Consider the following 13,340-nt stretch of genomic DNA (forward strand, 5'->3'; position numbering starts at 1 on the left):
ACTCTCAGTACGTTCCAGTTGTGCATTCCTGTTCACCCCAGCACGACAATTTCTGTTGATCATATACTAAGGAATCAAACACTGCAAAATTGTGCCTGCATTTAATAATATAATAATCAATAATTTAATAATTTAAATGTACATGTGAGCATTTCTGCAGGCCCTGGCCAGGTTGGGTCTCACAGTCGTGGGTGTGGTTGGGGTTCAAGCTGTAATTTCATGCCAGTGCAGACCTCTCACCCTAATCTCTAGCTGAGCCTGATCTAGAAGCATGGATGACCAAGTTACACTTTGGGCTGCACCTCCCAACCCTCCCCCCACCCCTTCTGCTCATGTTTATTCCAATCTGATACATAATGAATATTGATGCTGTCACTGTGACATATTTAGGGCACAGTGTAAATCAACATGGCTGCTGTAGATAAATAAACAAATCCAATTAAAGCACGCATTAGCGAGGCTGTGCTTACCTCAGCTCCTCTACTCTACACACACACACACACACACACACACTGATCTGAGCTATGACTAGACCCCCCACTGGCCTCATGCTGACTGCTAAAGCACCCCCACTCTTTGCAATTTATAACTTCTCTGATCGACTGCGCATGCACATGTCAATCACGCTGTCCTGAAATGATGGGAGTTGCCTCCTTCGTGCTCTCGGCTACAGCGGCGGCAGAGCGAGCATCGATCGGCCACCCTGAGAAGAATACTGATCACAGCAGCCCCCCTTCACTCTGACTCACTCTTCAGGGTTCTTACTAAGCACTATTACTCTCCTAACCCCTAACCTACATAAGTGACATTTATTGTACTCCAAATGCTATATACGTGATAGAGAAAGGCAAATGAGACAAAGATTAGGCAAAGACAGGGAGAGAGAGAGAAATACAGGGAACATTTAAAAGAATATCAAAAGAATCACTGGCTTGAAGGTGAGTGAAATGATCTTGAGTATATTTTTGTGTGTGTGTGTGTGAAGTGCAGCCTTAACTACTCAAATGAAAAGAATTTTTCATATGGGTCTTTTCTCCTTAATGCTGCGGTTAGTAGTAACTGTATAATGGAGCCTGACAGTACAGAGAGGACTGAGCTTTGGAAATGGCAAGAGATCACACAGAGTTTTATCATTCGTGCTGCAGCAGACACACACACACACACACACACATCCTGAGAGAGAGAGAGAGAGAGAGAGAGAGAGAGAGAGAGAGAGAACAAACGAATGTAGCTACTGGAAATATCACAATGAAACACATCATCAAGCATCATCATTGTGTATGTTGTGCCATTTGAAAAGTGTATCTGTCGTTCCCCGCCTTCAGGGCCCCGAGCCACGGCAGGCGCTCATTTCTGGAATGGAAGCATTTCCGAAGGACTCAGTTAAGATTGGCTGGGTGCATTTTTTTTTTCATAACAACCTCACGTGTAGGAAGCAATTAGCCTAGCTCACTGCAGCCTGTCTGAGCTCCTCTGGACCACTGCTGCATCTGAGGTCGACCGCCCTCCAGGTCAACATGACAACCGATCACTCCGCATTATCGGGCCCTTGCCCTTGTCCACGCTGCTGTCTGACATTTCAAACCCATTCCATCAAGCCTTCTATCTTAATTAACATTTACCGCAGCGGGTCTGGGCAAGAACCGTACACCTCCCAGAAAGAGCACAGAGGGGCTTAAGTGATCTTTTAAGAACCTCTGGTGCCACTCAAGGCAACAGTAGCGTAACACCCTCAGGTTCCACTGCCTGTGTGACGTGAATAGCATCAACAGTCAGATTTCAAAAAAATATTATTTCTATAACTGATCTATCAACTGCCTCTTCAATTACTCGATTAATCTAACCAGCATCGGATGTGCTTTATGTCAGTGTTCTGCTGCATGCTCCGTTACTCTTTCCCTTGCAGGTGGAGAAACACCCACACATTGAATATCCAGGGTTTTGCCTTCTTTATTTCCTCTCAAACTGCAGCCATCATTTACAGCTCCATCTGTTTCACAAGTGAGTCGCACAATGTAACTGAAAGCTCAGTACTTCTTCAGCACTGCAGTGCAGTTCAAAGTTCAGAACTTGCTCACTGCTTTAATGAAATAAGCTAGAACCATTCAAAAACACTGGAATGTGTTTTACCTACATTCCTCAAGAATGATGTGGGAAAAGATGTTTCCCATTTCCCTTCCAGTGAATGGTTCTTGTTAAAGCTTTCTAAACTTCAAAGTGAAAGATACATTTCAATAGCGCACTAGGTTTGTACAAATGTCCCATTATCATGAGTTCCTCAGTCATCATGTCCTTTCTCCATGTCTTATGCCAGAAACAACATTTCAGATTGGTTGTAAACTTGTTGGAAATGGTTGAATATCAGACTAAAATGTATGTCTAATTTCATGCAAAAATGTAAGTACTCTGATTAATTGAACACTGCAAGAAGCTTCACATTAATAAAACAAGGACAACAAAGTACCACTGATGCAGCTTCTTACCTTGAGTTATATGAGGAAACACATATTTTGGTGCAATGCCTATACAAACCGGATTCCAAAAAAGTTGGGACACTAAACAAATTGTGAATAAAAACTGAATGTAATGATGTGGAGGTGCCAACATCTAATATTTTATTCAGAATAGAACACAAATCACAGATCAAAAGTTTCAACTGAGAGAATGTATCATTTTAAGGGAAAAATATGTTGTTTCAAAATTTCATGGCGTCAACAAATCCCCAAAAAGTTGGGACAAGGCCATTTTTTAACACTGTGTGGCATCCCCCCTTCTTCTTACAACACTCAACAGACATCTGGGGACAGAGGAGACCAGTTTCTCAAGTTTAGAAATAGGAATGCTCTCCCATTCATGTCTAATACAGGCCTCTAACTGATCAATCGTCTTGGGCCTTCTTTGTCGCACCTTCCTCTTTATGATGCGCCAAATGTTCTCTACAGGTGAAAGATCTGGACTGCAGGCTGGCCATTTCAGTACCCGGATCCTTCTCCTACGTAGCCATGATGTTGTGATTGCTGCAGAATGTGGTCTGGCCTTATCTTGTTGAAAAATGCAGGGTCTTCCCTGAAAGAGATGACGTCTAGATGGGAGCATATGTTGTTCTAGAACCTGAACATAGTTCTCTGCATTAATGGTGCCTTTCCAGACATGCAAGCTGCCCATGCCACAAGCACTCATGCAACCCCATACCATCAGTGATGCAGGCTTCTGAACGGAGCGTTGATAACAACTTGGGTTATCCTTGTCCTCTCTGGTCCGGATGACATGGCGTCCCAGTGTTCCATAAAAAACTTCAAATCGTGACTCATCTGACCACAGAACAGTCTTCCATTTTGCCACACTCCATTTTAAAAGACCCCTGGCCCAGTGCAAACGTCTCAGCTTGTGGAGCTTGCTTAGAAATGGCTTCCTCTTTGTACTGTAGAGTTTGGCACGGTGGATTGTGTTTACTGACGATGCTTTCTGGAAGTATCCCTGAGCCCATTCTGTTATTTCCTTGACAGTGGCATTCCTGTTTGAGGTGCAGTGACGTTTAAGGGCCCGGAGATCACAAGCATCCAGTAGAGTTTTATGGCCTTGACCCTTACGCACAGCAATTGTTCCAGATTCTCTGAATCTTTTGATGATGTTAGGCACAGTTGATGATGATAACTTAAAAGTCTTTGCTATTTTACGCTGAGTAACACCATTCTGGTATTGCTGCACTATCTTTCTGTGCAACAATGGTGGAATTGGTGATCCTCTTACCATCTTGGCTTCAGAGAAACACTGACACTCTGAGAAGCTCTTTTTATACCCAATCATGTTGTCAATTGACCTAATTAGTGTTAATTGGTCTTCCAGCTGTTCGTTATATGCTCAATTTCCTTTTTCCAGACACTGTGAAATTTTGAATCAACATATTTTTCCTTTAAAATGTTACATTTACTCAGATTAATATTTTGATCTGTCGTCTATGTTCTATTACGAATAAAATATTGACATTTGCCATCTCCACATCATTGCATTCAGTTTTTATTCACAATTTGACATTAAAATCAGACCCATTTTGACATCATGTCATCAGTCATTTTATTTAACAGATAATAACCTAAAAATTAAGAACAATAGAAATGTACATTCACATTTTTCAATAACTCAAACTGACTTTGTGGTCTAAGGATAGAGGCACTACTCTGCATTTCAGAGTCCTCAATCACATTTGCTTCCATTCACATGCATAAGCAGAGCTTCATATAAACGAACTGATGAAAGCAGATTAATGGGTCTGCGTCCAACATCATAAACGTTTGTGCTATATGGGGAGGTAAAGAAAAAGCCTATGTAGACCTTCCGTCTTTACAGAAACAAAGGCGTAGGAAGCCCTCTTTTGAGTCTGCACTGGAAAAATGCACGATTTTAATAATTTAATTTGGGCATTTGAAGCCGGCCTGTTCCCTCAACAGACAGCAATTTAAATTTCAGGCAACTAAGCAAAACTAATGGATAAAATAATAGTTATTCAGCAGGGCTCCTCTGGCGGGTGAAATGCATTTCATTTAAAGATTAGCGGTAAGCTGCTCTATTTTCTCTTCTCCCTCCCGCTCTCTCTTTTCTCTCTCGCGACGAGAATGTGACTGTAAGTGATTTGGCTTTGAAGGGACAGGGGAACGAGTGGGAGTGACCTTTCGGAACAGGGTAATATGGTCAGACTGAAAATCAATCCTGACACAGATAAGGATCTTTGTATTAAGAGACCTTTTCAGCAGCCTTAAAATTAAACATTAATGTCATGTTTGCAGCATTTGCGCCCACTCTACATCCTCCCCATTCTTTTCCCGGCTGTTTTTTGTTTCTTTTTTCCCAGGCCGAGGGAAACAGACGCGAACAGCCGAGGGAAGAGGGGAGATAAAACTCGCAGTTCAGAAGAAAACCCACCCATCTCCCATTAGGCCCTGGCTTTGAGCTGGAGGGCCGAGGGAATGCCAGGAGATCTCTGGGAGCGGCGTGCCTCTGCAGGACTCCAGCAGAGCCTGCCACGAGAAACTCAACATCCTGAAATTAGACTCCTCTCAGCATCTCGCTCTCCAGGCCTCTGGCTGCAGCGCGTGTCTGCTTTCGGATGCAGCGCGGGGTGCCTGCTGTTGCTGTGATTTAAAGAGGGCCACCGAGGATAAACAAAACTATGGGGCGCATGCAGCTTCGAGTGGAGTTAAAAGACCCCCTCCCTATTCCTCCCTTACCTAACACAATGACTTCAGGAGCAGGAGTCTCTTTACCATATTTTGCCTGCGGGCTCAACAACAAAGTGCTTGGCGTCGATGTTTATAGAATAAGGAATTTATATCACTCTGAACTTCACAGCTCTGCGCAGCTGCAGCGGAGACGCTGCATTACAAACGTAAGCCACGCTCACATGGGAGCTACCTAGCAAGACGGGCGCGTGGGATAAGGCTCTTTGACTCACACGTTTGGGATTACTGCGCCATATTGTATGCCACCCATGATCAGAAGGAAGCAGACCAGGCCACGTGCCACACACCAATCCCCTGCGTCTCCTTATAGAGTATTCTAAATGCTGGAGAAACATTCAAGCACAATACCTGCATTGATTTCCTGCTCTCTGTCTGTGTCAGCTTGTGCTGGGCCTGGTCCACATGCCGTCAGCTAGGGTTCATTTAATAGACCTGATCTGCTTTGGTGCAAACCCACTAAGGAACCCATATGTTATACCACTGTAGATAACATGTATCTACAAAATAGTAACTTTACAGGAGAATGAAAAAAACATTCTTAATTTTCAGTGGAAATCAATGTAAAAAGATTGTATTGCAAATAATTTTTGAGCATTTCTATTAGTTCATTCATTATGAAATGTTCACGCTGTGTGAAGAACAGCTGCTATGTTCAAATGATGTAGTAATGTACAAAAAAGATGCTATTTTTTCTAATATTTCTAAAATCTAATATTTATTTTTTTGTCAGTGCTCATGTAGCTTACCAACATTTAGAATTATGCACTATTTTTAAATACTGAATTTTGGGAGTAATACATGTAAATTATTTCTGTTCTAATTGGTTGCCCTGTATTGTGCCCCTTTAAAAAGTCAGTCCAGGCTGAAACACTACTTATAACATCAGTGCACGTGGGTGGGGCGATTATATTTAAGATAATTGCTTAGAAAATACAAATATATAAGATATACCATGATCAGCCAAAAATTCACTACTCCCTCCATGTTTCTACACTAATTGTCCATTTGTAGTTCTACAATTACAGAAAGTCATCCACCTGTTGCTCTCAATGGTCAGGATCCCCACAGAGCTGCAGTGACACTGACATTGTGATGGTATGTTAGTGAGTGGATCAGACACAGCAGTGTTGCTGGAGTTTTTAAACCACTCTGTCACTGCTGGACTGAGAAGAATCCACTAACCAAATGTAACCAGGACCTAAATAATACCTGCTCTGTGATGGTCCTGTGGATGTCCAAAGACGGACTACACTGAAATAGCAAAATAACAAATTGTATATACAGGGGTTGGACAATGAAACTGAAACACCTGTCATTTTAGTGTTGGAGGTTTCATGGCTAAATTGGAGCAGCCTGGTGGCCAATCTTCATTAATTGCACATTGCACCCGTAAGACCATGTGCATCCAATGGTTCAAACATTGTATCCTGAAGGCGGTGCCGTGTATCAGGATGACAATGAGCAAGACTGGTGAAAGATTGGTTTGATGAACATGAAAGTGAAGTTGACCATCTCCCATGGCCTGCACAGTCACCAGATCTAAATATTATTGAGCCACTTTGGGGTGTTTTGGAGGAGTGAGTCAGGAAACATTTTCCTCCACCAGCATCACGTAGTGACCTGGCCACTATCCTGCAAGAAGAATGGCTTAAAATCCCTCTGACCACTGTGTAGGACTTGTAGGACTTGCCGCAAAAGGAGGCCCAACACCATACTAATAAATTATTGTGGTCTAAAACCAGGTGTTTAAGTTTCATTGTCCAACCCCTGTACATATGCATAGTCAACAAACATTGACTGTAGAAACAAGGAGGTGGTAGTGAAGGTTTGGCCAATCAATTTAATATCCAAGGCACCTAATAATGAATATTTAAGCTGTTTACACTTCAGAATTTTAAAATGATTGGTTTCCTTCACCAAAAGAAAAGTGATGCTGTTGATGCCAGCTGGGTGCTTTGTCTCTGACCTTGTTGATTCACAACTGAATAAAGCCTTTTTGTAAGGAAATGGCTGGATGCCCACCACCAACCAATGAAACAAGCATGTAGGGACATCATGTGGGCATGTTTTGCATGCAGCTGATGCCCAGCCATGTTGACTTCTTAATATTCTTCAACAAATATGAGCAGGTGGTATTTCCAACACACTATTGGCTTTCAATAGCCTACATTCAGAGTCTTCAGGATTTTTTCAATCAAGATCTCGAGGAGCCACATGGACCATTTGCCATTTTTCTTGGTAATTTCTCCTCAGCCTTTTCAGATCCCTTCCAGTATGAAGTTTGGAAATGAATGCCAAAGAATTCCATTGGTATTGGCCTTCTATATCTTGAGAGAAAAAAAAGCATCTCTCATCAATGAAAAAAAAATGCAGGACAATGAGTACTCAACCACTATTATAAAACACATTGAACAGTTAATTGGAAAGCAATTATTATATTTACATCCTAGGCACTCCATTGAGCTGTTAGCATTAGATGGAGTTCCTTTGTATTGATTGTTCATGGGAACAGCATGTGGCGGATCTTAGACAGCAGCATGGCTGAAAGTAATTTACTCAGCAAGCTAGTTAAGTAGTTAACTTTCATTCACTCCACACACACGCACACACAACAGGACAGACTCAGTCTGCTTAATGGATCATTACTGTGCATGGCTCATAGTAAAAACACTCATTTGCAACATTCTTAGAAGATTCAGAAACTTTGGAATGTTGTTCATGTCCAGCCATAGAGGCAATTGTAGAATATGCAGACACGTCAAACCAATTTCACCTACAGAGATAATAGAGATGTGAACAAAAAGCCGGGAGTCTACCACACTTTTCACCATGCTGTCGTCTGCAGGAGGCAGGCAGGAGACGATCAGCACTGCCACTCATTACCACTGGATGAGTTGCCATAGCCACACAAATCAAACAGATGAACACCACAGATGTTAACCTCACAAACCAAATGATAGTGTCAAACAAGCGAGTGGAAACAAAATCACCCTACTTAATGTACATTAAGCAGTTTGATTAACAGACACAATGCAATGCTTAGAAACTGCCATGGCACAATGACTTTTATTAAAGATCAATGTACCCCACTGTAGAAACACAGTACTACTTCTCTTCTCTATTTAATGAAGCATACAGTTGGTCATTGTTACACGCTCAGATCAGAGTACTATTTCATGCTATAAAAAATGTATCACAATAGAAATGAAATACCAGCGTGCTGGACCACAATGCCCTGGTAGTGCCTATTTCAAAGACTGCCATTCACCATTCTAAACTGACTATAATGTCCTTTATACAGCTGTTCACATGCTACAGTTCATTTACGTGCAGTTGTTGTGTATTGTGGTACTGACAATATTAATAACATGCTAAAAAAATTCAAAATAAGCACAAAAATAATCACTAATGTCAAGGACTTGAAAGCGAGACTGAAGCACTGAATAAATTGAGCCACATTTTGTTTCTGAACAAACATAGTGCCAGACTGCAGAGGGTTTTTAACAGACACTGTCCGTATGTAGAGTGTAGGAAAGCATTCTCAGATAATGTTTCACCAATATTTCAGTCGACACCAACCTCCAAACATTCAAGCTACACACTGAAGTTGTGTAAAATAGAAAACATCATGTTGTTCTCCACTTAATGGTGGCCTGGCTGTACTCTATACTCTGCTCCAGTGAGGCGTCGCTACCGATGAATGATTCCTAAACTTGAAGCATGTCGTGTGGGGCTCCACTGCAGAACCGTGTGGTTATTTTCTTTTGACCCTCAAAGCCCAAACTCTTAGGTGCGTTCTTCAGTAACATCGACAGAAAAAAACGAACGTACTCGACGCCAAAGGATACCGAGATGTCCTCGTTATCCGCGTCCTGCTTCACGGAGCACCGCAAACAGTCCCTCGCCCTTAGACACTTCGTCGGCCATTTACTTACCTGAGCGGCTCCATTAGCCACTAACGGCTCGCCACAGCAACACATACGTTACAAGTGACACACATCTCCGTGTCGAGTGTGAGTTTCCCGCCCTTGGAGAGTGTATGCGAATCTATAGACTCACCTCCCGCCGTCTGTAAGCATCCTCTCGCTCTCTCTCTGTCTCTCTGTCTGTCTCTTTCTCTGTCTGTATCTCTCTCTCTCCCCTTCTCCCAGCAGCTACTCCCGGAGCAGTGCCTGGCCGGACCCGGCGCTTTACCTCAAAAACATAGCCGAACAAGTACACGCTCTACTCGGTCCTCTCGCACTTGGTCTACCGCTGAAAGCCCTCCGCTACTGAGAGAAACCCGGCTCGGAGCTGCTGCAGGTTTTCTTTTCCACTCAGACGAGATTTCTTCTCAAAGCGCCTGCTAGCGCCAGAACGAGAAAAGGGTGGAGAGAGAGAAGAGAGAGAGAGAGAGAGAGAGAGAAAGAGAGAGAGAGAGAGAGAGAGAGAGAGATTCCCACGCACCACAACCCAACCAGAACCCATTCTGTATCTCAAGCTCTTTACTGTTAAAGCATTGTTATAATCTGCATGTATATTTGTAAATGGACTGCCTTCATTGAATATTTTCCCCACCGATAACTCTGCATCGATGAGATGTTAGTTGTTCAGAGTGGTTTCTACATAAATGTCCTTCACTCTACAAAACCTGAGTTTGTATCATTTGTAATATCGTCCCTCTCCAAACAAAAACATTTTCATGGATGTTAACTTTACTTCAATTTGAAGTTAACTAAAATTTGAACACAGCAGCTGTCCTTCACATTGTGTTAACATGTCATGATGGATAGGCAGAAATGCTCCAAAACTATCTGGAATTTAAAAATGTACATTGACTTCTATTGAAATTTAAGGAGGTTTTATTCCTTCTTCTATAAAGTTACTTTTCTGGTGATAAATATGTTTCTGTTGACAACGATGATATACAAAATTATCGGACAAATGGATATTCTATTCACTAAGCAGAGCTTCTGTAACCCTCTTCATTCATTATCTGTAACCGTTTATCCAGTTCAGGGTCATGGTGGGTCCGGAGCCTACCCCAAATCACTGGGCGCGAAGCGAGTTTCCGTAACCATTTCGTATAATACATTTCAGTAAGGCTGCTGTTTAGAGACAGTAAACTCTTTTAATGCTCAGTCTCTATAGCCACGGCTGCGGAAAATCATTATGCCAGATACACTATAACATACGTCATGTTAGTTCACTTGAAATGACTTGAATACATCTTAATGATTTCATTATTCATAAAGGTTGTTTAATTATGCAGGAGTTACAAATTAATAAAAGACAAGGAAAACCACTCTAAATTGGAGGAGTCGTTCCAGTGCGGGCGGGTAAACAATGGCCGACACACTAAGCAAGAAATTCATCTGCTCAAATGAACAAATAAATGAGATCATTTAGAAAGTGATTTAGAAAAACAAGTGAAGGCACAGAGCTGTACTCAACCATTCAACTCGATCAACCGCACCAGCCCTAGGGGTAGAATTAACACCTACAGTTTTGAGCTCATTCTCACAGCATTCACTCGTGTCTTAGCTGGATTTACATGAGCACCGTGGGTGTCAGTTCATCACTGGGATGTTTGCTGAGGATTAGACAATACTAGTGCATAATAAAAATGAATTGTACATGCATATATATATATATAAAGCCAAGGAACCCCACACATTCTGCTGGGAGCAAGTCCATTAGGCCACATATTGCACAAATCTTTAAGAATGGTGAATGGACTAGCCCTGCCATTTTGCAATGTGTGTGCAATATAGAGGCTGTGGGACAGTGGCTCCAGTCAGGCCTGCAGTACTGCTTCTGAGGACCTGATGGCACTGTTGGACTCAAAGACGGCGTCTTTTAGAAAAGCCATGTCTTAAAAACACTCATACGAAGCTCTCAAGCATCTGCTCAAGAGAGCTCTCCGGAAAACAATAGCAGCATGCCGCATAAACATGCCGACTCAAATAAAATAACAGCTGTCTGTTCTGATAGAGGTCACTGGTCTGAGCGTCCACACACACACACACAGACACAGGCTTGTAGTTGCTCTGCATAACACAGGGATTTTTCTCTCCTTATAGGTGTAAATCAGATTAAGGTCTCATTCAGGAAATTGTGCCGACAGACATGTCTGGATCAAAGCCATGCTTCAACCGCATATGCATTAAAAGATGAGGTGATTATGTATTACTACAGACCTTGGGTCCACTCACGTGCACGTACCGCAACATGTATGTCTATGCAAATAGGAGGGGTGGTACCCATCTCTGTCTAGCTCTGATTAGGCTGTGTATTCATAGCAGAAAACATGGTGAAAAGCATTAGAGCCCAGTTGCAGATGGCCACAGTCCATTGTTTTGAGGAAAGGTTGCTTTTAAAGCCATTTGCTCAAGAGCTGGCAGCAGGGGCCTGGACGACGAAACCACTCCACCAGGGAAATATGCCCCAGCTTTCTCTGCAGTACATTGACTGAACTTAATTGCACGGTCAAGTCAACAGCTCTCTCTCAGCTACACTGAGCACTAACCAGAAAGGAAAAGAGAGAAGTGAGGGGGGCGGAGAAATTTTGCAATGAAAGCTCTAGGGAAGGCATATGGCCAGTATGATCTTTGTACAGAGCCGGTTCCGGGCCTCTGCCACCTTCTTCGATTGGTTTTCATTAATTCTTTCGAAATAACAGCAGCACAAGGAGCTACTGTCCAAGGTAATCGAAGGCCTGCTGATTAGAATTAATGTGCCAGACACAAGGGAACAGAACAGACCCCACAGGATGACTAAGTGAAGATCAGCACAAAGTTAATATAGAAGTTAAATAAATAAAAAGCAAAGAATCCATAATTTTGTTATTCCGTATTATATGAATGCACTTTAATGACATTTTCTTTCATATACATTATTAAGATCAGCAGCAGTGACTATAAGAAATAGTCTTTTATTTTAGGACATAATTGTCAATGTTTTATCAAAAGCAATGGGGAAAATCACATTTATGATATTGTTTATTTCTGCTAGTGCCCCTAAGATATTCTATTAGACATACAACATTTTCTAGCAGTTTTACAGTGACTCCTTCAGTAAGAAACTTAAAGGCAGTCATTGGTAGGGCTAACACTTGTGTTCACTATTTGTAAAGTGTCTAGGATTAACAAAAAAATAATAAATAAATAATAAATACTATTTCCAATATATTTAATCCCCTCAATTAAAAATGCTGACTTTGTGGTTAACACTGGCTGATACCATTGTCTTTTTTTATGTTTGTTTTTAAAATGACACATTAAGCCTTCAGTTCAGACTTGTGTGACAGCAAGGTTAGCTCTATTTACCTGGATAGCACAGACCTGAGTGATAATTTCCAGTTGATTATTTTTGTTTTTATCAAACCGTAAGCAGGTACCAAATATAGTACTTCAGTACTTAAAATTTAAATCCAGCAATCTTTGTTTTTTGTTTTATTTTTTGAGCTAATATTGCACACCTGCATTTTGGTTTCCCCAAAGAAATCAGTAGCTGTTTCCTGAAGGCCCATAAGGCCATAACAATGTCCCACTGAATCAGGTAAAAAAAAAAGTTTTAGGTAAAAGTTTGCAACATGCAGGCCTCAGAGTGTCATCTGTCTTTGTTTCACTGTGCAACAGTGAGCTCTAATAGCAGCCTTAAGCCCTGCCTGCTGTGAAGGTTTACACACTGAATTGTATCAGCTTTTTTTTCTCAGTCCAAAGTCTTGCACCTATGCTCTACCCAGTATAAAGAAGGTCAGAGCGACCTGCAGTATGTTGTTCAGACCTCAGAGCTGGCCTTAGCTGCAAATTAGACCTTTTTTGGAGAGAAAATAGATTTGCCTACATAGGCAAAGCAGAATATAAATGGAGAAAATGGAAAAGAACAGGGCATTGTGTGGGCATACGTTTAAAAGAGACTTCTTAAAGGGATCCTCCATGGGTTTAAGAGATATTTAATGGAAAACCTTTGCCATATGAGGACCTCATTTAAGATTTTAACAGTCATTATTTTTAAAGGGGGGCATATAAAAAAGTCACTGAGAGTACCAACCCACCTATCTTCCATGACACAAAACCAATGTTCAACAAGCCGTTCTGATTTTGCTCCACTTCTGATGCT

At 41.7% G+C, this 13,340-nt stretch overlaps 1 protein-coding gene across 3 annotated transcripts in view; it reads right to left on the reverse strand.

The window, feature by feature from the left end:
* The window catches only part of lingo1a (leucine rich repeat and Ig domain containing 1a), a 180,281-nt gene that overhangs the window by 30,742 nt on the left and 136,199 nt on the right, over positions 1–13,340 (reverse strand). The window contains exon 1 of one of the 3 annotated variants that reach the window (XM_066669839.1): positions 9,297–9,468. The exons of the other annotated variants lie outside the window; for them this stretch is intronic. The gene's annotated coding sequence lies outside the window, so the exon portion shown is untranslated. Of the gene's footprint in view, positions 1–9,296; positions 9,469–13,340 lie in introns of those variants that run through there. 3 annotated transcript variants of the gene reach the window in all.

This window comes from Hoplias malabaricus, chromosome 4, assembly GCF_029633855.1.
Source record: "Hoplias malabaricus isolate fHopMal1 chromosome 4, fHopMal1.hap1, whole genome shotgun sequence".
In the NCBI taxonomy this organism is placed as follows: Eukaryota; Metazoa; Chordata; class Actinopteri; order Characiformes; family Erythrinidae; genus Hoplias; species Hoplias malabaricus.